Genomic DNA, 21,966 nt, shown 5'->3' with positions numbered 1-21,966 from the left:
CTTTCTTTAATCTTCAATCTCTAAGCATCCAATCACTCAATCCTCTTCCTTTTTCACCCGAGCATATCTTTTATTGATGAAATTGAAATATTAAGCTAATTAAGTACCTTTTGTCCATAAAATCATATAAAATCAACAATAATTAATAAGATAATAAATGATTTCTATGACTAAATAAGCCCATATCAAAATACCCTACACTTGACTTTTGCTTGCCGCCAAGCAAACTAAATTTTAGCACACTAATATCACATAAGACAATCCCAATCGAACCCATCCATTATGACAAGACCGCAACGCATGCATTTGTGTCTAAAATTTTTCCTAAGGACCCCCCTCAATTCTAAATACTTACAATCCTCATAAACACTCACCCACTTCTTTTGAACAATGCTCATTTTATGCATCTGTCCGAATCCATCCCCAGAAAACTTTCTTAACCTCAAGTCATTTTTGGTTAAATCCCGAAGCATACATACGATAAAATAACCTAGAAAAGAAAATGACAAATAAAAGACAAATACAACTTTTGATTGAATCTTTTATACTTTGTAGCTTTTCTTCATGATATTATTCTTTGTCTTCATAGCTTTGCAGATTCTTTATTCAAACTTTTCATCACTCTTTTTTTTTTCCAACACACTTTTTCCACTCAAAACTAAAAACCCAGAAAAACATATGCTTAATCAAGGGAATTTAACTTCATCCTTTATTGGTTAAAGGCATTAGTCTAGTGTGCAATGACTATTTAAGGTTTCCTGGATACATTTATGGTACACGATGCTAAACATGTTGCGATCCTCAAACTAAGCAAGGTTGTGTTTTTGTCCCATGATTTCACTAGAATAAAGGGGGCCACAAATGCATTATAACGTATATAGGCTCAACTAAACATTTCGGTCCTCAGAAAATCATCAAACACAATACTAGTATGGAATCCTAATTGCTTTTACCATAATTTTCTAAATTAACCCTAGTACTTTTATGCAATTTTTTTTTTCAAACCAAGCAAGGATTCTAATTTTGACTAAATGTAATCAACCCCTACCCCACACTTAAGTTATGCAATGTCCCCATTTGCATGTTAAAACAATTAAAGAACACAAAAGTAAAGAGAGAATTGGAACAGACTCCCCTAGGATAGAAGTTGCAAGGTTGATATTCTTCATATTAAGCTCCATCTTCAGCTGACTTTAGACATGGGAACAACTCATCCAGGCCTTGGGTGTCAAATATTGTGTGGTTATGCTCCAAAATATAAAGGAAAAAGATTTTAGAAATGCTTGGAAAATAAACATTGATAGCACAGCTAATTGCCTTCATAGAATGTAATCAAATCACCAACTCAAAGGTAAGAGAAAGAGAAACTCGTTGAGTACAAAGTGAACTCGTCGAGTTAGGTCGCTAAAACTGGCACAGTCGGGCTTCTTTAAAGGAACTCGTTGAGTTTATTTAGGGAACTCGACGAGTTTTGTTTACCGAGAGAACAAAATATACCCCAACTTCATTTTTCATTTCTGGATTTGAAGGGAATGATTATGGCAATATTTCCCTTCATTCTTCTTTAGCGAAAGCACATATTTTCAGTCCTTTTGTTCACCGATCTTGCGAATAGACTTAATTCTCTCACTATTCTCGTTTTGGACTCGATCTCACGTTATACCCCTCACACTATATTCTTTCATTCTTTCCCTCAACTTATATGCTGAAAACAACAAAAGAAACAAACACAAAGTAATAAAATGAAAACACACTAATAAAATCCTAAATTACTAGAAGTTTAAACATCAAAAATAAAAACACACCAAACATACAAAAATAAAAATAATTCATACAAGCCAAACAAAATAAAAGATAAGGAAAGGATAATTAATCTTCATCTTCACTTTCTTCTCCTCCAAAGCCGCTTCCTCCGGCTCCACTTTGATGCATACTCCACCTCTCTCTCTCTCCAATTCCTCACATATGGATAATCATGTTCATCTTCCATCCTTGGAATGTTCATATGAGTCATCATATGAGCCGAATTCCTATGTCCATAATTCAAGCTTCTTGCTAACTCATCTTGAAACGCCTTAAGCTCAACATTATAAGGATCCATGGGGATCTCATTATTTATTGGAATGATGGGAGGATCTTCTTGTGTTTGTGCTTGTCATGAACGAACCCGCCTCCCCGGTTGTTCTGGTTGTTCCGCATCATCCACTCCTGGAATACTAACATTGTCGCCACTGTAATCTACAATAATTTTAGCCCTCCTATAAAGAAGATGACTAAATGCGGGTTGTGGCACCATTGTTAAATGATTTCCAACCGTCCCTTTAAGGATTCCATAAGACCTTGCCAATTTAGTTATGAACATTCCACCACATATTATTGAAGTTGATATTTCCTTTACCCCACTTTCTGCTAAGTATTTTGCACAGCAATATGGGATATTACAGAATGTGTTAGGTGTAAGAATACACCATAGAAAGAAAACATCTCGGTTTGGCACTTTATCATCATCGCTTATCATATTGATGGAACTTGCGATGAGGCGGTGAATAAGACGATGAATAGGTGATCGGATACTTCCTTCTTGAGACGTGGATAGGATATATGTAACACCGTGAAAATTTACAACCAATTTAAACTTTTCAAAAACAACCCATATTCATTAAGTGATTACAAAAAGGTTTTCAATTCTTTTATTATTAGAGTATCCCAGAACATCAACATAAAACTGAGGAGCGGTACAATCATGCCTTTGCCTTGCCACGGTCTCCTAAAGTACCTGAAACAATACACTGAAACTGTAAGCCCAAAATCTTAGTGAGTTACCCCCAAAATACCAACCATAATACCATACACATATCATATCATATCATAAACAGAACAACCATGCATATCGAGTCTACAGTATGACTGGTTCGCCTGCACTAGGCCTTCAGTCCATCCGATCCACTCTCTCTCCGAGTCTACAGTATGACTGGTCTGCCCGCACCGGGCCTTTAGTCCACCTGGTCCACTCTCTGAGTCTACAGTATGACGGGTCCGCTCGTACTGAGCCTGCAGTCTGTCTGGTCCACTCTCCGAGCCTCGGCACGTCTGGTCCACCCTCTTGGGGCCTTCAGCCTATTCGGACCGCTCGTCGGACCTTCGGTCTAACTGGTCCGCCCTGGGTATGTTGGCCTACAACACAAAGTAGGACCCGCCTCAACCCAACCCCAGTCCAACAACCATGTGCACATAAACATAAAATCATATAGCAATTCACAACTAATCAACCGATCAAGCAAATCACATAACATAGCAACATCCTAACCAGGATACCGACTTAACCGATCACTAACATATCATCATCCTATATACCAGGATACCAAACTTAACCAGGTCTCTAACATATACCATCCTAACTACCAGGATGTAGACATAGCAAAGCAATAACATAACAAACAACTACCCAGATTCTCATCCGATAAAGGGCCGACCTTGGTGCCTTAGACCCTGTCGATATAGTGAGGATAACTCACCTGCAACTACCGACTTAAAGAAATAAGACCACGCTGCTCCGACCACCAGCATGAACTCCACCACTGATCATTACCAAATAACCAAAACCAATAAATACCAAAATACCCTTGGAAGTCAAACTGGTCAACCCTTGGTCCAAGTCAAAGTCCTCAGTCAAAGTCAACCTTCCTGGTTGACCCTACTCTGTTGGGTCAGAATATGGTTTATACTTTACTTTTCTGGGCAATTGTATTTTTCTGTACTATTTATGAATTTATGGTCTAGTTTACGGCTGAGTTTACGGCCGTAAACTCATTTACGGCCCATGTGTTATCTGACCCATATTCCAAGTATAAATAGAGGTGTTAGGGTGAGGAGTACAGATTGATGAACCCTAGAGAGTTAACGGCCAGAGAGACAGAAGAACTATTGTGTTAGTGTGTGTTTGAATCTCTTGTATCCGGATCATCATTCTATTCATTAATACACTGAGATTCATCTTATTCCTCTTCTTCTTCTCTTCTATTTTATCTGACATCATCCGTTTGATTGGGATTCCGCACCATCAAACGGATCTGATTGATACACAGGCATATTAGGGACTTACAATTGGTATCAGAGCTTGGTTGTATCAGTCAATTTTGTCAGATTTGGGGCATTATTTGATCTTATTTTCGAAATATTTTTGCGTTTTTGGATAGATCTCGCAAAAATAAGGGGGGTTTGTTCTTTGTGTTTTTCATAAAAAAAGGTTTTTGATCGAGTTTTGGAGCTTCAAAGTCGAAAAATTGTTGTTTTTCACGAAATCGTTGAAGGGTTTTCGGCCGGAGCTTACTGCCGGAAACAGTTCACGGTTGGAGTTTACGGCCAGAAACTGTTCACAGCCGGCGGCGGGGTTCCCGAGCTTGCGGCTCGGCTCGGCGACTTGCGGATCGAACGTGTGCGGCTCGGCAAGAACGGCTCGGCTCAGCGCTTTAATAAAAAAGGCCGCAAATCTCGGGGGAGGCAAGGATCGAACACGCAACCTCCAGATTAAGAACCTCGCGCATTATCTAACTCGGCTAGCTGATAACTTGTTACATTCCTTCGAAAATTAAAATATAACCCGTCTTTTTCGCACCAAATTTCGAATTTTGACACTTTTAACCCAAAAACTCAATTTCTTTTATTTTTAAATTCTATTTTCATTCAAAATAAAAAAATTATATAATAAAATAATAAGTAATAAAATAAATAATAATAATAATAATAATAATAATAATAATAATAATAATAATAAATTGTTTTTATTTTTTCTTTTATTTTTGACTTTTTATTTCAAATTTTGATTTTGACTTAAAAAAAAGGCATTTTAAATTTGACGTTTAATTTTTATCTTAGCTTCTAGTTGTGCTTTTTAATTGATTTTAGGTCTACGAGGGAGTTAATAACATGAAAGATAGTCGTCAGGATATCTTAAGACAAAATTTCAACATGTTCGATTATATCCCTGGAGAAACCCTGGAAGCTCAATTGCAGCGATTTACCACACTCACTACTGAGATGAATATTGCTGGGATCTTTTTGACCAAATCTGAGATAAACAAAATGCTATTGAATTCACTTCCAAAATCGTGGGATATGAATGTAGTTGTCATCAAGAAGACAAAAGATCTCAATCGTCTTAGTATTGCTGAAGTAATTGAAGAGCTTGACGCTTTAAAGAGTTTTGTAAACCTTCCGGTTAATGAAGTGTGATGTTCTCATTCATGTGAAGTTTCATGTTCTCAATCATGTGAAGATACAATTAAATTTCTTCGGGATCAAATTGATTTATTTAAAAGAGAAGTTGAGGACCTGAGATATGAAGGATATCAACTCAGGAAAGGACAGAAACCCCTGAAGGCTGAGTTGGAAGCAAAAACCAAGGACTTTAGGAAACTTCAGGAAGAGTACAACAACAAGTGTGAAAATTATGATTATGTTAAGAGACAACTTGCTGCTGTAACTGAAGAATTTGACGCTTTAAAAATTAAGTGTGGAAAAACTGATGTTAGTTTCAAAAATTATACTACGTCAAGTCAGACAGTCGAGTCCTTATATGAAACCCAATTAAAATTCAAAGAAAATCAAAACAAGGGTCTAAGGTATGATATTGTACCTCCTCCTTATAATCATAACTACACATCCATCCCTATGACACAGGATGAAACTGACAGGGAGCCACATCTTCGATATGGCAAACGAGCTGGATTTGTGTCAGGAGGAGTTATTAATATTGAAGATACTAATGTTGCTACTTCTTGTGCAGGCTAAGTAACAGAGGATGAGAACAAGGAGAGTTCTTCTGAACAAACAAACGACCCCTTGAACTCTAAATCTGTTGCTTCTAATCAACCTGCCGTTGGTAAATACATGCCACCATTTCAAGCTAAACAGAGTGCCTGTTGCAACTGTGCGTGTGGGAAAAGCAAGAGACAAGGCAAGGATACGCCACCAGGAGCAGGAATAAATAACTTCACAGTGAAGAAAAAGACTTGTTTTCACTGTGTAACACCTGGACGCATTGCCAGAAATTGTCCTAATCGCGCATACGTTCCTTACTATGAACAAGGGTGGCAGAACGTGCCAAGAAGAAGACACTTCAAAAGAAACCCCTCAAGGTCACGTTCAGACAATGCTGACTGGAATGCCATGAAGACCAAGAATTCAACTCCCAAGGCCAAGAATCAAACTTCAAAGGACAATAATCAAAATCCTAAGGGCAAGAAGGAAATGTCGGTCAAGAAGTCCAATCCAAGAGATGCTTCCGCGAAGCCAAAATCAAAGTCATCTCAATGGCCGGCATCAAGTTCCAAAGCAAGTACCGAGGCACCCATTGGATCGAAAAAGAAATGGGTTAAACCCAACTACAAATGGGTACCAAAGGCTCACTCTCCCAAATCAACTAATGACTCTAATATTTCTACATCTTCTGTTTGTGATAAGCAGGACATGTCATGGGAGAGAGTATTGTGCAAGGATGTAAAAGGTCGATGCAATTTCAAAATGGATTGGGTTCCAAAGACCAACTGAACCCGCTCTGTATCGGAGCAGCTATGGAGGCATATCATCAGACTTCGGTTTTGTTGGTAGTGGTTGTTCCAGGCACATGATAGGAGACATCTCTCAACTGTACAACACTCAGAACATTATTTAAGAGTATGTGTCCTTTGCGGGAAGGGAAGAAAGGAAGAAATAACTCATCGGGTTAGTTCTTAATGACGTAAAGAATTTTCGGATCTGTTCTGAGATTACGCATGCTGTTCTCAGACCTTCTGAATGCAGATTCAATCGGTGAATTGCGGTTTGCGTTTTCTTCTCTATACTCCTGGGTTTTCTTAAACTGATTCGCTTCAAAGACAAATTTTTGTTTTAGGATAGTTTAAATTTGCGCATTTACTTTTGTTTCTCTCCTATGCATAAATTTAGGGGGAGAAATAAAAACAATTAGAAAATTTTAAAAAATTCATCAAAAAAAAAAAAAAAAAAAAAAACAAAAATATTGGTTATGAAGTGTGCTTGAGGGAGATGTTTTGGGAAGTGATATTATCAAGTGATAACAAGAAATCTGAGTCTGCGTAACGTACCCGAAGTTGAAGGGTCTATGCTCTGGTTTGATGCGTCGGTAGGCATGAAAGATTCTAAATGGACTTGACTAGGTAGAGTTGAACTTAGGAAATTTATAGACTTGACAAATTTTGACCTAGTTAGATACGTTCAGTCTGACAATACGATGCTCGGATAGGTTGAGCAGGGAGATATATATGGGAATCTACCCGTCACATTAATTGAACCCGTACTTGGAACCGTGGCTTAACTTTTTCTCGATGTGCATATTCTATCCTTAATTCTGGTTAGATGGGGCGACTGGTAAATTCCAATAAATTAGGTCTGTAGAAAATTGTTTTCTTTCTTTCTATCTATTAGTCATATGTTGTCTCCTTTGCGTGACCTCAAATCCGACCTGGTACACAACATATGCAACTCTATTTCTCTACAAGTTATATATATATATGAAATTCCTCTTATCTGTTAGCCATATGCTGTCTCCTTTGTGTGACTTCTAATCCGACCTGGTACATAGCATATGCAACCTTCTTCTACTCAATCCCTCTAAAGTAATAAGTAATAGAATTCTGAATCTATCCTCTCTCTGAATGGTTGTCTACTCACCTGATGTAAGGAGTACTCTGGAAGTTCTTGATGGTTGGGGCATATCAGGAAGCGGGAAACACGTTCTAGTACACTTAAAATTGAACTCATACAGATTGTCTACAGATCTCGCTGCTCGATTTAGGTGGACAACAATATCCCTGGTCGTCGTCAGATGAATGGACCTTAAGATATAGTATCTAAGGAATTAGGATCAGATATAAATTTTAGAATTTTAAGTTCACCCTGTCTTGTATCAAATAGTATGTCCTAAATTAGTCACAATTTTTCGTGTTTAAGTGGACAACAATACCGGCGATCGACCAGACAAAGACGTGAAGATAGAAGGTACCGACAAGTGGATAAAGGCTGTCTAAAAACTTTGATCCAAAATCACTCTTAAAGTTAGATATCATTTTTATTTTTATTAAATTTGTCTTAGTTTCTTCTAATTTAAATATTATGGGAGAATTAAAAATAAAAAATATATATAAAAAAAATAAAAAATAAAAAATCCAAAAAATAGTGTTATTTCTGTTTTTTTTTCTTGTTCAGAAAAATCAAAAATCCAAAAATATTTTTGTTTCTGTTTTAATTTGCGTGCTAAGTTTTCTTCTAGCTTTGTTTTGTTTTGAAAAGTGATTTCAGGTATAGATAAGACTCATGGAGTTTGTGTTGAAGATTTCTGAGCCAAAGCCTCGTCCGTGAGCATTGAAGAATTCTTATTCGAAGGAGCAAGAAATGAAGATTATTCTTTCAAATTCAATCTTTCGACCCCAGAAGCAAGGTGAAGCTGAAATTGAAGATTATGTGACGGATTGAATTGAAGCCTCCTCCATCAGTCTGCTGCTATCTTAAACCTGCTGAAGTGATCCAGAAGATTTGTTCTCTCTGAAGATTCTCAAGCTGAAAGCGCCATCTTTCAAGAATCAATACGTCAAGCCTCCTCACCCAATGTGCGTTCAATGCCAAATTCTGAAGAAAACCTCAAGTGCTCAAGATGAAGTCGTTCGTTAAAGATTCATATGTTCATCATGATGTTGTGAAGAAATCGAAGCTTAAAGCTGAAGCCAAGCTCCCATTGAAGATTAACAAGAAGAGCCAGCTACTTTTTAGGGGGAGCTTGTTGGGTCATTAAGAAAAGAAAGCTACAAAAACCAAGGGGGATATTGTTGGGTCAGAATATGGTTTATACTTTACTTTTCTGGGCAATTGTATTTTTCTGTAATATTTATGAATTTATGGTCTAGTTTATGGCTGAGTTTACGGCCGTAAACACCTTACGGCCGTAAACTCATTTACGGCCCATGTGTTATCCGGCCCATATTCCAAGTATAAATAGAGGTGTTAGGGTGAGGAGTATAGATTGATGAACCCTAGAGAGTTTACGGCCAGAGAGACAGAAGAACTATTGTGGTAGTGTGTGTGTGTGAATATGTTGTATCTGGATCATCATTCTATTCATTAATACACAGAGATTCATCTTATTCCTTTTCTTCTTCTCTTATATTTTATCTGACATCATCCGTTTGATTGGGATTCCGCACCATCAAACGGATCTGGTTGATACACAGACATATTAGGGACTTACATACTCGCCGAGTCAACCCGTTGACTCATCGAGTTCCTATGCTCAGAAACTCCCATGCCACGACTCAATTCGCCGAGTCGCCCCAAGACTTGCTGAGTCCAACAAGCTCTGAGTCCCATCCTGCTCAATTCACAGAGTCATTCCTCGACTCACCGATTCACAGCTCAACCAGAAAAGGTTAGGACTTCACGACCAGACTCGCCGAGTGCAAGCATAGACTCGCCGAGTCCAAGGCAATCTTCAACATACTCGCCGAGTTGTGCTTCCAACTCGCCGAGTCCACACGTGACATCTTCATTCAGACGATCACAGGCCATTCCATTGCTTCTAATACATAGATCTGGACTCCTAGGACCAGATTCACACATAAAGTTTCCAACTTTACGTGCATGCAAGGCTCAACAAGCTCTAATCAAGCTAAAATGAAGGTTTAAGGCAAGGACACTCTCAATCAAGCCCCAAAGCTATCACTTCCCAGATTCATGAGTCAAGACCAGTCTAGATCTGTAGTAGCAACCACAGATCTGAGCCCAATACTCGAAAAGAGACTCATATATGACAATTTGGCACTAAAACTTCATCCATTAACAATCTAAGCACAACAAGGTCAAGGTAACAACTTTTTACCTTCAATCTAATGCCAACAAGCAAGGAAATTAGATCCACTTCGCTCCACTATGATCCCACCAACTCTTGCTTCAAGTATCCTTCTTCTCCAAGCTCCAAAACACACTTAGATCCTTCTCACTCTCAAATTAGGGTTTGAAATCGATGGGGAAAGCTTATGGACGTCAAAGGGAGTGCTAAAGAGGCTAGGGTGGGTTATAATGTGCTTTATATAGGGCACAACCCCCTGATTAGGATTTTCTCCCTTCAGCACCAACTTGCCGCGTCCAGTCGCCGACTCACTGAGTTGGTCACTTAACACGTGACCAAAACCGCGACTCGACTCGCTGAGTCTACCCATCGACTCGCCTAGTCGACCTTCCTTATTTACACTAAGAACCCTGAACTTGCACTTCTGAGCTCGGGGTGTTACAATTCTCCCCCACTTAAATAAGGCTTCGTCCTCGAAGCCTGCTGCAGCACACAATTCCAGATAATACTACCACAAAGCACCTCCTGGTATCAATCGACCCAGGTTCCTCCGAACACTGCTATCAAACCTATATAAAGTCCAACTCTTCCCTCACAGAGTTACGACAACCGATTCAAGCCGGCCACCGGCTTCTTTCTCTGATAACAACCCTTATTAACCAATGAACACCCGATGATACTTTCATCACTCCAAATCACAACAATCACTTGACCCTTACAAAGCTAGATATCGCCCTGAACCACCGGGTCCTGACCCAGTACCAAGCTGCTACCCTTTTCCTCGACTGGCATATCCTTTATCGAATTCACTTATGGACTTATCCCGCTTTCCTTTCCGAATCCAACTCGTTTCTTTCCGAGATGACAGGATGACACATCCTTCAGCTCCTGAGCGACTCCCATGAGCTCTCCTTTACAATAACATAGACATGTTGTACCTGATCCAATATCCTCGGGCTGGAAAACTTGACACACTGACGATACCTCCAGACATCCCCAGGATAAATTACCACTACATACATAACCTCCTGATCACAACCATATAGAAAATCCAAGGCTCCATCCTTGCATCCCTTCCGAACTCCTCTGGTTCTACACTACCGGAAATTCTTTCGCAACCTCAACAGACACCCAATCCGGATGTGCTTCCATACCACTGGCACAATCACAGTGCTCGACAACCATAATTGAAATACTCTCAATCATCCATTCTCATTCTTGCTTTCACTTCCTTGAACCAACACTCCCTCCCAGAGTTACATACCTTTCCCTCTCCTTATCCAAGGAAGTCTACTTGAACACCTCGTTACTTCAACAAGTGCCAAGGTGCTCACACCCCACTCTACACTATTCCCTCATTGAGTAACCATTATTCCATGCATCACACACACTCTGAATTTGCTCGCAAGGACTCTCAGGTCCATGCACTGCCTTCCACTAACATGATCAATACCCGGGGCCAGACATGCTATTTGCTATTGCATCGCAACATACTCAATCCATCTCCTCATATAGATCTATCAACACATACAGAGTCTTCAGCATGACTGGACCGCCTTACCAGGCCTTCAGCCAATCTGGACTACTCTTAGAACCTTCAGCATGTCTGGACCGCCCTCCAGGGCCTTCAGCTTGTCTGGACCGTTCTCTGAGCCTTCGGCCTAACTGGTACGCCCACTGACCTTTAGTCTCCCCGGACTTCTCAGACTATCATACATCATCCCGAACTATCCTTCCTGGGAATCTTTCCCGTACATACTGTTCTACCCCTCCAGGGGTTCTGAACTCTAACTCCATTCCATCTACTCAGATCCCAGCCTAATCCTAGGCCTCACAACAACCAATCACCTTTTCCAAAAAGCTTGGTTTGTATCCCGCCCTATTTGTCTATCACTTACTCATATCAGCCCACACTCTTGGCTGAATGAAACGCTGTTGAATCCCAAACAGCTAATCAACCTCTAATGCTTGTCGATCCTCCCGATAATTTTCCAATTCTCCCCACTTAGAGCAATGACTACCAACCACCGGTGACTCAAACGACATAAATCAATCATTCTTACTCAACATACTCCTCTTATCTATGAACTGATTTCCTCTGAAACGAGCAACCTCCACAAAATCACTTCTCGGCATCGCATATTACGACCTCTAAGGGAGTTCGACTCTCCGCTGAACAATTCTCAAATCACAATTGCTATACCCGACAACAAGACCATACAACCGATTTTTGACCATCAATCCCTTGGATGCTAACCGCCTACAACTCCTAGTTACTAACACTCCCAACCAAACCATGAAACACGCAGAACGGCGAATAAAATACAACACTACATAAATAACCAGATAACCAGACAACAATGAAACGAAAACATACTAGCAACTACATCCGGCTCTGCCCTGACCTCCTCTGTTGTGAGCTGAAAAGCGCGCCCCTGAGCCCTTGGAGGCCTCGCCCCACCCTGACCCCTGCCAGTAATCCTCATAGTAGACGGTGCTGGAATCTGCACCGATCTAGAAACAAGCTGTGGACAGTTGGCCCTCAAGTGACCAAACTGATGGCAATGATAACGAATCCTCAAATCCTGAATCGGGCTGACTGACAGCAATCCTTCACGTAATGCCCCTCTTTCCCACACTTACGACACGCACCACTAGACCTACAAACTCCGGTATGACCCTTCCCGCACTTCTCGCAAGTGCGACTGCTCTGACTTCCGAAACTGGAATCATCCGTCTTGGACCGTTTTGGCGCCGGTTGCGACTGCACCGAGGCCTGCCTCTGCTCTCTCAACTGCAACTCAATCTCCAACTCACGCTGTCGAGCGACCTCCTGCAACTTCAGTAAGGTCTCATACTTCTGCGTAGATACAAACTGCATGATATCCCTCTTGAGCCTACTCAGATATCAGGACATCTGAGCCTGCTCTGAAGCAAACTTAGGGCAAAGCATCGCCCTCTCAGTGAAAATCCTGGTGATCTCCATCAACGACTCCGAATCGTGCTTCAGTTCCAAGAACTCCTGAGCCAACCTCTCCCTCTCAACCCATGGAACATTAACGGGTACTGAACATCTCCCGGAACTGATCCCATGTAACCGCAGCTCGTTGTGCATCCGAATAAGATCCCGTTGTCAACCTCCACCAATCCTTCGCCTCGAGCCTCAAAAGGTTCAGAGCACACCTCACTCTCTGATCCGCAGGGCATGAACACATGAAGAAACACCCCTCCACGCCCGAAAACCACCACATAGCAATGTTTAGATCCTAAACCCCATCAAAAGTAGGGGGCTTCGTATTATCGAAGTCCTGATACTGAAAACCCCGACCGGCTCCTCCACCTGTCGCTGCTACAGCCGCTGCAGCTGCCGCGACATCCGTTTCTGCAAGATCCACATAGCGCTCATCAAAGTACTCAATCATGGCGGTCTTGATCGACCCAAACATCTCCGGCATCTCCGCCCTGAACATAGCAACAAGCTCATCATGTAGGATCTCACGAATCCTGGTACCCAACTCATCCGTACTCATCTGACTAATGACCTCGGGTGGTGCTGATCTACCCTGACTGCCCTTTCCTGATCCCGATCCTGACCCGGATCCACCCCGGCATGCCTCATAACCACCATACTGAAAATACACCGCAAGAAAATCAGATGCTTCCCCAGCAACCCAAGAACCAACTCCCAACCCGACCCTAGGGGTTGTGACTTCCTTGATACGGGTATGGGTCTTGTGCTTTCAATAGTACGGGCCCATACTACCTTCCACGTTGATATGTGCATAATTAGTTAATTATTTAGTATATATTTTTAATAATTTTTAACTAATTATGTGAATAATATGGACAAAAGGTACTTAAAACTGTTTAAATTTTGTTTTCAGTCCAAAAGACATGTTTGGGAGTGAAAGGGAACAAGGGAAAGCAATTGAAGACCAAAGAATGAAGATTGAGGGACAAAAGCTCATTTACTCGGCAAGTATACGAGTCTACTCGGTGAGTGCATCAGACTGTTCCAGAAGATAGCCACGACTCCTGATTTAAGACGGATAACTGTGAGCCTACTCGGCGAGTTGGGTCTGCTACTCGCCGAGTACACCCTGTTTTGAGATATCTATAAAAACTGAGCCTTTATCCGATGGGACAACTCTGCTGACGATTTTTGAAGGTCAAGCTGCGATTAAGAACCCTAGAAGATGCTGAGAAATTCTAATATTCAATCTCTTGAAGAATTCAAGCAACTAGGTTAATCATTCCACTTAGATTTAGGACTTGAATATGTTTAATCTAGTTAAACTTGTTTTTGTGTTTGTTTTTACTGCAACTATGAGCTAAATACGTTTTTGTTTCTGTTTTGGGAATACCAAGGAACTCCTATGGTTTAATTCTTAGTTTTTGATTGATTGTTTATTGGTGATCTATTAAATTAAGTTTGTTAAAGAACCTTATGGATTAATCATTACTATTTTCTGTTAATTGGAAGACAATTAGGCTGCATGAACATCTCTTAGTTGTTAACCTCATATGTCTATGTGAACACTTAACCATATGCTTAGGAATAATGATTATGAAACTAAGATTAATAAGACAATAGGAAGATTAATGTGTGAGCTTGTTTGAGAAACCATCAAACAAGAGGTTAATTGAATTAGTAACTTAATTGACTACTACAAATCTTATTTAATCCAAATTATTAATCTAGGGAATTAATTAGTTTAAACACTTGATCACCACTTAAATTAGTTAACTGTCTAAGGGTTAGGAGTAATGAACATGAACCTAATCACTATAATTGGTAGCCAATAACAATTAATCTATCATAAATACAAATAACCATAGGAGTGAATTGGTTGAACCTAAATAGAAACATCTTTATCAAATTTGTTGAATTAGTTGTTTGCTTTAGTTATTTGGTTAATTAAGTGTGCTTAAGTTTCTAGTCTTGCAAAACTAGAAGAAAAACCTTTTACTTTCTTTAATTGTTTTAGTTAAAATTAGCTATTAGTTTAATTTTCTGTTCTCTGAGTTCGATACCTTACTTACTAAACTATACCACTAAAAGACAGGTTCACTGCCTTTGTGTGCTAAATTTATTAATAAAAAGTAGGGATAAAACAAGTGCATTTTACACACATCAAGTTTTTGGCGCCGTTGCCGGGGAACGGTTCTAAATAATTGATCTAATTCATAATTTTTTCGATCCTTTGTGTGAGTTTACTTGCATAGAGTTCATTTATTTCAATTTAGTAGTTAGTAATTAGGTTTTAGCGTCTGTTTTAGTTTTAATATTAAGTATAAAATTTTGTCAAAATCACACTGATACTCGCCGAGTGCAGTCACACCTACTCGGCGAGTACCAACGTATTTAGCAGTTTAATTTTTGATTTTTTTAGTACATTTTTTTTGTTCTTTTTACGTTTTTATTATGTTTATTTCAGGACTTTCATGACCAGAGGATCAAACACCCCACTGGTACCCCCGTTTGAAGATCCCAAATCCGCATTGAAAAGGAACAAAGGAAAGGACGTGGAGAGCTCAAGTACACCAAAGAAGTCACCTTTGTCCAATTTGAAGACTGTTTTTGGGAAAAAGAAGAGCAGCAAATCAGGAGCATTCAGTGCCTCTTTGATAATCGAAGATCCAATTCAAGAAGATATCGAGTACGAGACCGAGGAAGAAGAGGAGCCTACATACGAGCACGAAACTGAGTCCGAGGAAGAGTTAGCTACCACAATGGCTAACATTGATGAAATCCCCATGGGAGAATGGAAGAAGAGGATGCACGACGACACTGGCCCGGGACTTGTGCAACCCGCAATTCCCGCGACTGCTACCTTTGAGCTAAAGGGTCATATCCTAGCTTCGCTTAAAGAAATATCTTTTTATGGAAAAGAACATGAAGATGCCTACAAGCATTTGGATGAAGTCAATGATGTAGTTGATTACTTCAATATTCCAAATGTGCCCCGCGAGACTCAACTACTTCGTATGCTTCCGGTGATATTCAAAGGTGCTGCAAAAGACTGGTTCAAGTCACTTCCTTCCGGATCAGTCGCCACTTGGGACAAGATGAAAGAAGAATTCATTGATAACTTTTCCCCACCTTCCAAGATAGCCAAGTTGAAGAAGGCCATTACTAACTTTGAACAACAAGCTGGAGAGTCGCTATATGAAGCATGGGAGAGGTACAAGAGCTTACTAAGAAACTGCCCACACCATGACCTAAACAACCAACAAGAAGTCTCCATCTTCTATGATGGAGTCAGTGTCATAACCAGGAAGTTACTAGACTCGCAAGGCCCACTCACAAAGAAGCCGCCCCCGATGATCAAAGAATTGATTGAAGAATTCTCTAAGCACTCTAGAGAATACTACAACCCTAGACATGATGTCAGTAGGGGAGCTGCTTATGCAGCTACTGAAGACTTATCCGCTGTCATGGCTATGCTAAAAACCATGGATAGGAGAATGGATAAAATGGATCAAACGATCCATGCTATTCGCGTGGGTTGTGAAAACTACAATGGGCCTCACCTCACTAGAGACTGCGATTTAGATGAGAATGGCAACAAGAAGGCGCAAGTGTGTTACTCAAGTGGAGACCGATATGATGAAGATTGGCACAAACGAAAGAAAGAGTGGCTCCCTTATGAAGAGTACAAGAAATCCAAGGAAGATAGGTATAGGCAAAAAGGGAGAGGGTTCTACCAAAAGGAGGAGCCAGTGCAAGAAAGGAAGCCAAGCTTGGAAGAAATGCTCACCAAATTTGTAGCTGCCTCAGAAAAAAGACATAGTGATCATGATGCTACAATTCAAGAAACAAGAACCATGCTTAGAAACCAGCAAGCATCTATCCACAGCATAGAAATGCAGCTTGGGCAACTTGCTCAACAAATTAACCAAAGGTCACTGGGCGAACTTCCTAGCAAAACTAAAAATAACCCATGAGGCGTGCACATAAACATTGTCACAACAAGAAGTGGGAAGATAATCACTCCCTTGGCACCTATTCAGACTAAAGCATCCAAGGAATCACCAAAGGAGGAGGCAGAAAAGCAAGCAGAAAACCAAAACATACAATTTGACAGCCCTACTCGCCGAGTACCTCATATGGACTCGGCGAGTACACCATCAAATACCAACGAGCAGGTCTTTGAAAAGCTTTACCAGCCTCCAATGCCATACCCAGCCCGAGCTAAGAAGGAGAAGTAGGAAGAGGAGTATCAAAAGTTTCTAAATCATATCAAGACTCTTCAAATCAACATACCCTTCATTGAAGCCATCATGAAAATGCCCAAATATGCAAAGTTCCTTAAGGAACTTCTCACCAATAGAAGGAAGATGGAAAAAGTGAAGAAGGTAGTACTCAATGAAAACTGCTATGCTGCTATGCTAAATAAGCTACCAAAGAAGAAAGGTGATCCGGGGAGTTTGACTTTACCATGCCAATTCGGCAACTTGGCTGCTATTCATGCCTTAGCTGATTCGGGAGCAAGTGTGAACCTAATGCCATACTCATTCTTTAAGAAGCTGGATCTCCCAGAGCCAATGACAATTCGCATGGCAATACACTTGGCAAACAAGACAATCACCTTCCCAAGAGGCATATACGAAGACTTGCTAGTCAAGGTGGACAAATTTGTCTTTCCCGTTGATTTCATCATTCTAGACATGGAGGCGGATCCACAAGTTCCAATCATCCTTGGAAGGCCCTTCCTCAACACGGCAAGCGCTATAGTAGACATGAGGGACTCAAAGCTCACCTTGCGGGTAGGAGAAGATTCAGTCACATTCGGGGTAGACCAATCTATGAAGTATTCAAGAAACAGTGACGACACGACATTCTCAATCGATATGCTTGACGAATTATTGGAGGAAGGCATAAGTGAAGATTCCAACAAGTTCACAACTTATGATGAAGCATTTGATCCAGAAAAAGACTTAATGGAAATTGAAAGACTGATGGAAGAAGTAGATTATGAATAATTGGTGAAACAAACTGACAGTCCTACTCGCTGAGTAGGACCGATTTACTCGCCGAGTTCCTCTGGAGAAAAGGCGGAAGTCGTGAATACAACCACAAACTCACCGGGTACCCTCCCTGCACTCGGCGATTCCAACAGTCGGAACAAAGAAACGGAGCTCAAAACTTTACCAAAACATTTGGAGTATGCTTTTCTTGAAGAAGGCAACCAAAAGCCAGTAATTATAGCCTCTGACCTATCCAGATCTGAAAAGGAAGAGCTCGTGCAAGTGTTGAAGAAGCAGAAACGGGCCATAGCATGGAGCATCACCGACATCAAGGGAATAAGCCCATCCTATTGCTCCCACAAGATCAATCTGGAAGAAGGAGCAAATCCAGTTGTATAGCACCAAAGAAGGTTAAACCCGAACATGCAAGAAGTAGTCAAGAAGGAAGTGGTCAAACTCTTAGATACAGGAATTATTTATTCCATTTCCGACAGTCCATGGGTGAGTCCGGTCCAAGTGGTGCCCAAGAAAGGAGGGATGATGGTCATAACCAACGAAAAGAACGAGCTAATTCCGACACGAACGGTAACCGGTTGGAGAGTGTGCATCGATTATCGAAAGCTAAACGATGCCACTCGTAAAGACCATTTTCCCTTACCTTTTATTGATCAAATGTTAGAAAGACTATCAGTTCATAGCTATTATTTCTTTCTAGATGGATTCTCGGGTTGTTTTCAAATACCCATAGACCCAATGGACCAAGAAAAGACCACATTCACTTGCCCAAGTGGGACTTTTGCTTATGGACGCATGCCTTTTGGGTTATGCAATGCACCCGCAACTTTTCAAAGGCGTATGACAGCCATATTCCACGATATGGTGGAAAATTCATGGAAGTTTTTATGGGTGACTTTTCCGTTTTTGGATCGTCTTTCCATGATTGTCTCACAAATCTTGACTTAATGCTTGCTAGGTGTGAAAAAATCGACTTGGTCCTCAATTGGGAGAAATGTCACTTTATGGTCAAGGAGGGTATAGTTTTGGGCCACAAGGTTTCCAAAAAGGGAATTGAAGTGGATCGGGCAAAGATTGACACCATTTCCAAATTACATCCACAAACTAATGTGAAGGACATTAGGAGTTTTCTAGGACACGCGGGTTTTTACCGGCGTTTCATAAACGATTTTTCCAAAATAACTAGACCTCTAACACAATTACTACTAAAAGATGCACAATTTAATTTTACTAAAGAGTGTTTAGAGGCATTTGAATTTTTAAAGGAAAAATTAACTAATGCCCCGATCATTATAGCACCAAATTGGAACTTACCCTTTGAGATTATGTGTGATGCTAGTGACTATGCATTAGGAGCTGTCCTTGGTCAAAGGGTTGATAAGCACTTTCAACCCATATATTATCCTAGCAAGACTCTAAACCCAACCCAAGAAAATTACACCACCACTGAAAAAGAGTTATTAGTTGTGGTGTATGCCTTTGACAAATTCCGCCCTTACTTGGTTTTATCTAAAACTAGTGTTTTTACTGACCACTCGGCTATCAAGTATATGTTTTCCAGACGGGATGCTAAGCTAAGACTGATACGATGGGTGATACTTCTTCAAGAATTCGACATAAAGATACGAGACAAGAAGGGAATGGAGAATGTAGCAGCTGACCACTTGTCAAGGATTGAGAACCCGCAATTTCAAGAAGATAAAGTTGGAGACGACTTCCCGGACGAATACATTATGGTGACAGTGGGAGAAGAGCCATGGTTCGTAGACATAGCTAATTATTTAGCTACAAAATACATCCCGAAAGATTTTAGCAGTCAACAAAAGAAGAAATTCTTTACTGAATTAAAATATTACTTTTGGGACAAGCCATACCTCTTCAGGAGCTGTGCGGATGGGATCATACGAAGATGCGTATTCGGGAAGGAAAGCCGGAAAATATTAGAGCATTGTCATAGCGGGACCATGGGTGGACATCATGGAGCACACTTCACTGCAAAGAAGATCTTTGACATTGGGTTCTATTGGGCCACAATTTTTAAAGACGTAGCCCAATTTGTCAAAGAATGTGATGCTTGTCAAAGAGTGGGAAACATTTCATCTCGAAATGAAATGCCACAACATAGTATCCAAGTGTGCGAGGTGTTTGATGTGTGGGGAATTGAATTCATGGGACCATTTCCCATGTCCAAAGGAAACAAATACATATTAGTGGCGGTTGATTATGTATCCAAATGGGCGGAGGCACAAGCGTTACCAACAAATGATGGTCGGGTAGTGGTGCGGTTTTTAAAGAAATTATTTTCATGTTTTGGAGTCCCAAAAGCCCTTATAAGTGACCGAGGCACACATTTTGCCAATGACCAATTGGAAAAGGTGTTAAAGAAGTATGGGGTCACCCATAAGTTTTCCACATCATACCATCCACAAACTAGTGGACAAACCGAAGTGACAAATCGAGCATTAAAACGAATTTTGGAGAAATCGGTGGGGAGCAACCGCAAGGAATGGTCGGATAAGCTAGATGATGCACTATGGGCTTTTCGTACAGCTTTCAAAACACGTATTGGTACTACACCATATAGGTTAGTTTATGGAAAGCAATGCCATTTACTGGTAGAGCTAGAGCATAAGGCGTTTTGGGCTTTAAAGAGGTGTAACTTCAACATAGAGGAACTAAAGAGCAACCAGTTGATGAAAATGAATGCTCTTGAAGAGCTACGGAATGATTAATACTCTAGTTCATGGCTTTATAAAGAGAAGACCAAGATGTGGCATGACAAAAGGATTAAAGATAAAGAAATCCATGAAGGCCAAAAAGTGTTGCTCTTCAATTCATGACTAAAGCTTTTCTCGGGAAAACTCAAGTCAATATGGGATGGTCCTTTTCTAGTGAAGACGGTGTTTCCACATGGTGCTATAGAGCTATTATCAAGAGATGGCACGCCTTTCAAGGTAAATGGTCATAGGGTCAAAAAGTATGAAGAAGGAGTCCCCCAGAATGAAGGAATGGAAGAGTTGCTGCTGCTAGAAGGGATTGCAACCACGTAGAAGGGGAGGAGTCCAACTAATGACTCCCTAAAGAGAAGCACTTCTCGGGAGGCAACCCGAGTTTCAAGTTTACATTTTCTTTCCTTTTCTTTATTTTCATTATTTTTCCCTTTTCTTCATCTACTTTTAAGAACATAACTGCTTGAGGACAAGCAATGCCTAGAGTGTGGGGTGGATGGCTTAAAAACATGAGAAAATACATTAATTTTTCAAAATTATCACAATTTTTTCAATCTGCAAGGTTTACTCGCCGAGTAAGCACGTATACTCGGCGAGTACTTGCCCGTTTCGCCTGATAAAACGCGTAATAGCACTTATACTCGGCGAGTAGAACCTTTCTACTCGGTGAGTAGCCAATTTACATGGGTGAAATATAAATCTGTAAAAAAGAGGTTTTTCACCATTTAAGCCCCATAGTCGCTGTGCACAGTGACTTCTCAAGCAGCCAGTAACTTCGTGCGATTTCGTCCGATTCTCTTCAATTTTTCCACTCAATCTTCATCATTCAGAGAAAAAGGTAACATCTTTACACTGTAAACTAATGAAAGGTTCGATCTTTATCATAAATTTGCCCCGATTTTTCTTGATTTCGGATTTGGGGGATTTTCCTCAAATTCTAGGGTTTCAATTTAGCCATAATTTAGGTAATGTTAGGAGGAATTTCTTTAGGATTTATGGTTAGATAAGTCATTACAACAAAACCCTGTGAAAAATTTGGATTTTTGGACAGTCTATACAGATCCATCACCGAACAGTCCCGATGTTCATCCTACTCGCCGAGTAGGTTCTGTACTCGGCGAGTAGATGACTATACATACCCAATTTTTTCGTTTTTAATTACTGGGTATTGTTTGTTTGTGTGTTTTTTGATTTTTGTATGCAGGTATCATGGCCAGAAGGGGATAGTCTTCTCGTGGGGGAGCCAAAGTGATATGTCATGGCTTTCTTTTCAACAAATTACTTCTAAGTCATCAAAAACAAGGGCCATAAACAGATTGGAGGCAATCAAACAAAAGGAAATTCATTTACCAAACGCAGTTGACTGGGGGTGGTTGGGAAATGTGGGATTGGAAG

At 40.4% G+C, this 21,966-nt stretch overlaps 1 non-coding gene across 1 annotated transcript; it reads right to left on the bottom strand.

Annotated features, from left to right (window-relative positions):
- Positions 1-15,973: 15,973 nt before the first annotated feature.
- On the bottom strand, positions 15,974-16,080 carry LOC145027925 (small nucleolar RNA R71). The gene has a single exon (XR_013675687.1). It is a non-coding gene; the product is annotated as a small nucleolar RNA R71 (small nucleolar RNA).
- Between the last annotated feature and the right edge of the window lie 5,886 nt (positions 16,081-21,966).

Source organism: Lactuca saligna, chromosome 1 (assembly GCF_052625555.1).
Source record: "Lactuca saligna cultivar CGN05327 chromosome 1, ASM5262555v1, whole genome shotgun sequence".
In the NCBI taxonomy this organism is placed as follows: Eukaryota; Viridiplantae; Streptophyta; class Magnoliopsida; order Asterales; family Asteraceae; genus Lactuca; species Lactuca saligna.
This window is presented reverse-complemented; position numbering and strand designations above follow the sequence as displayed.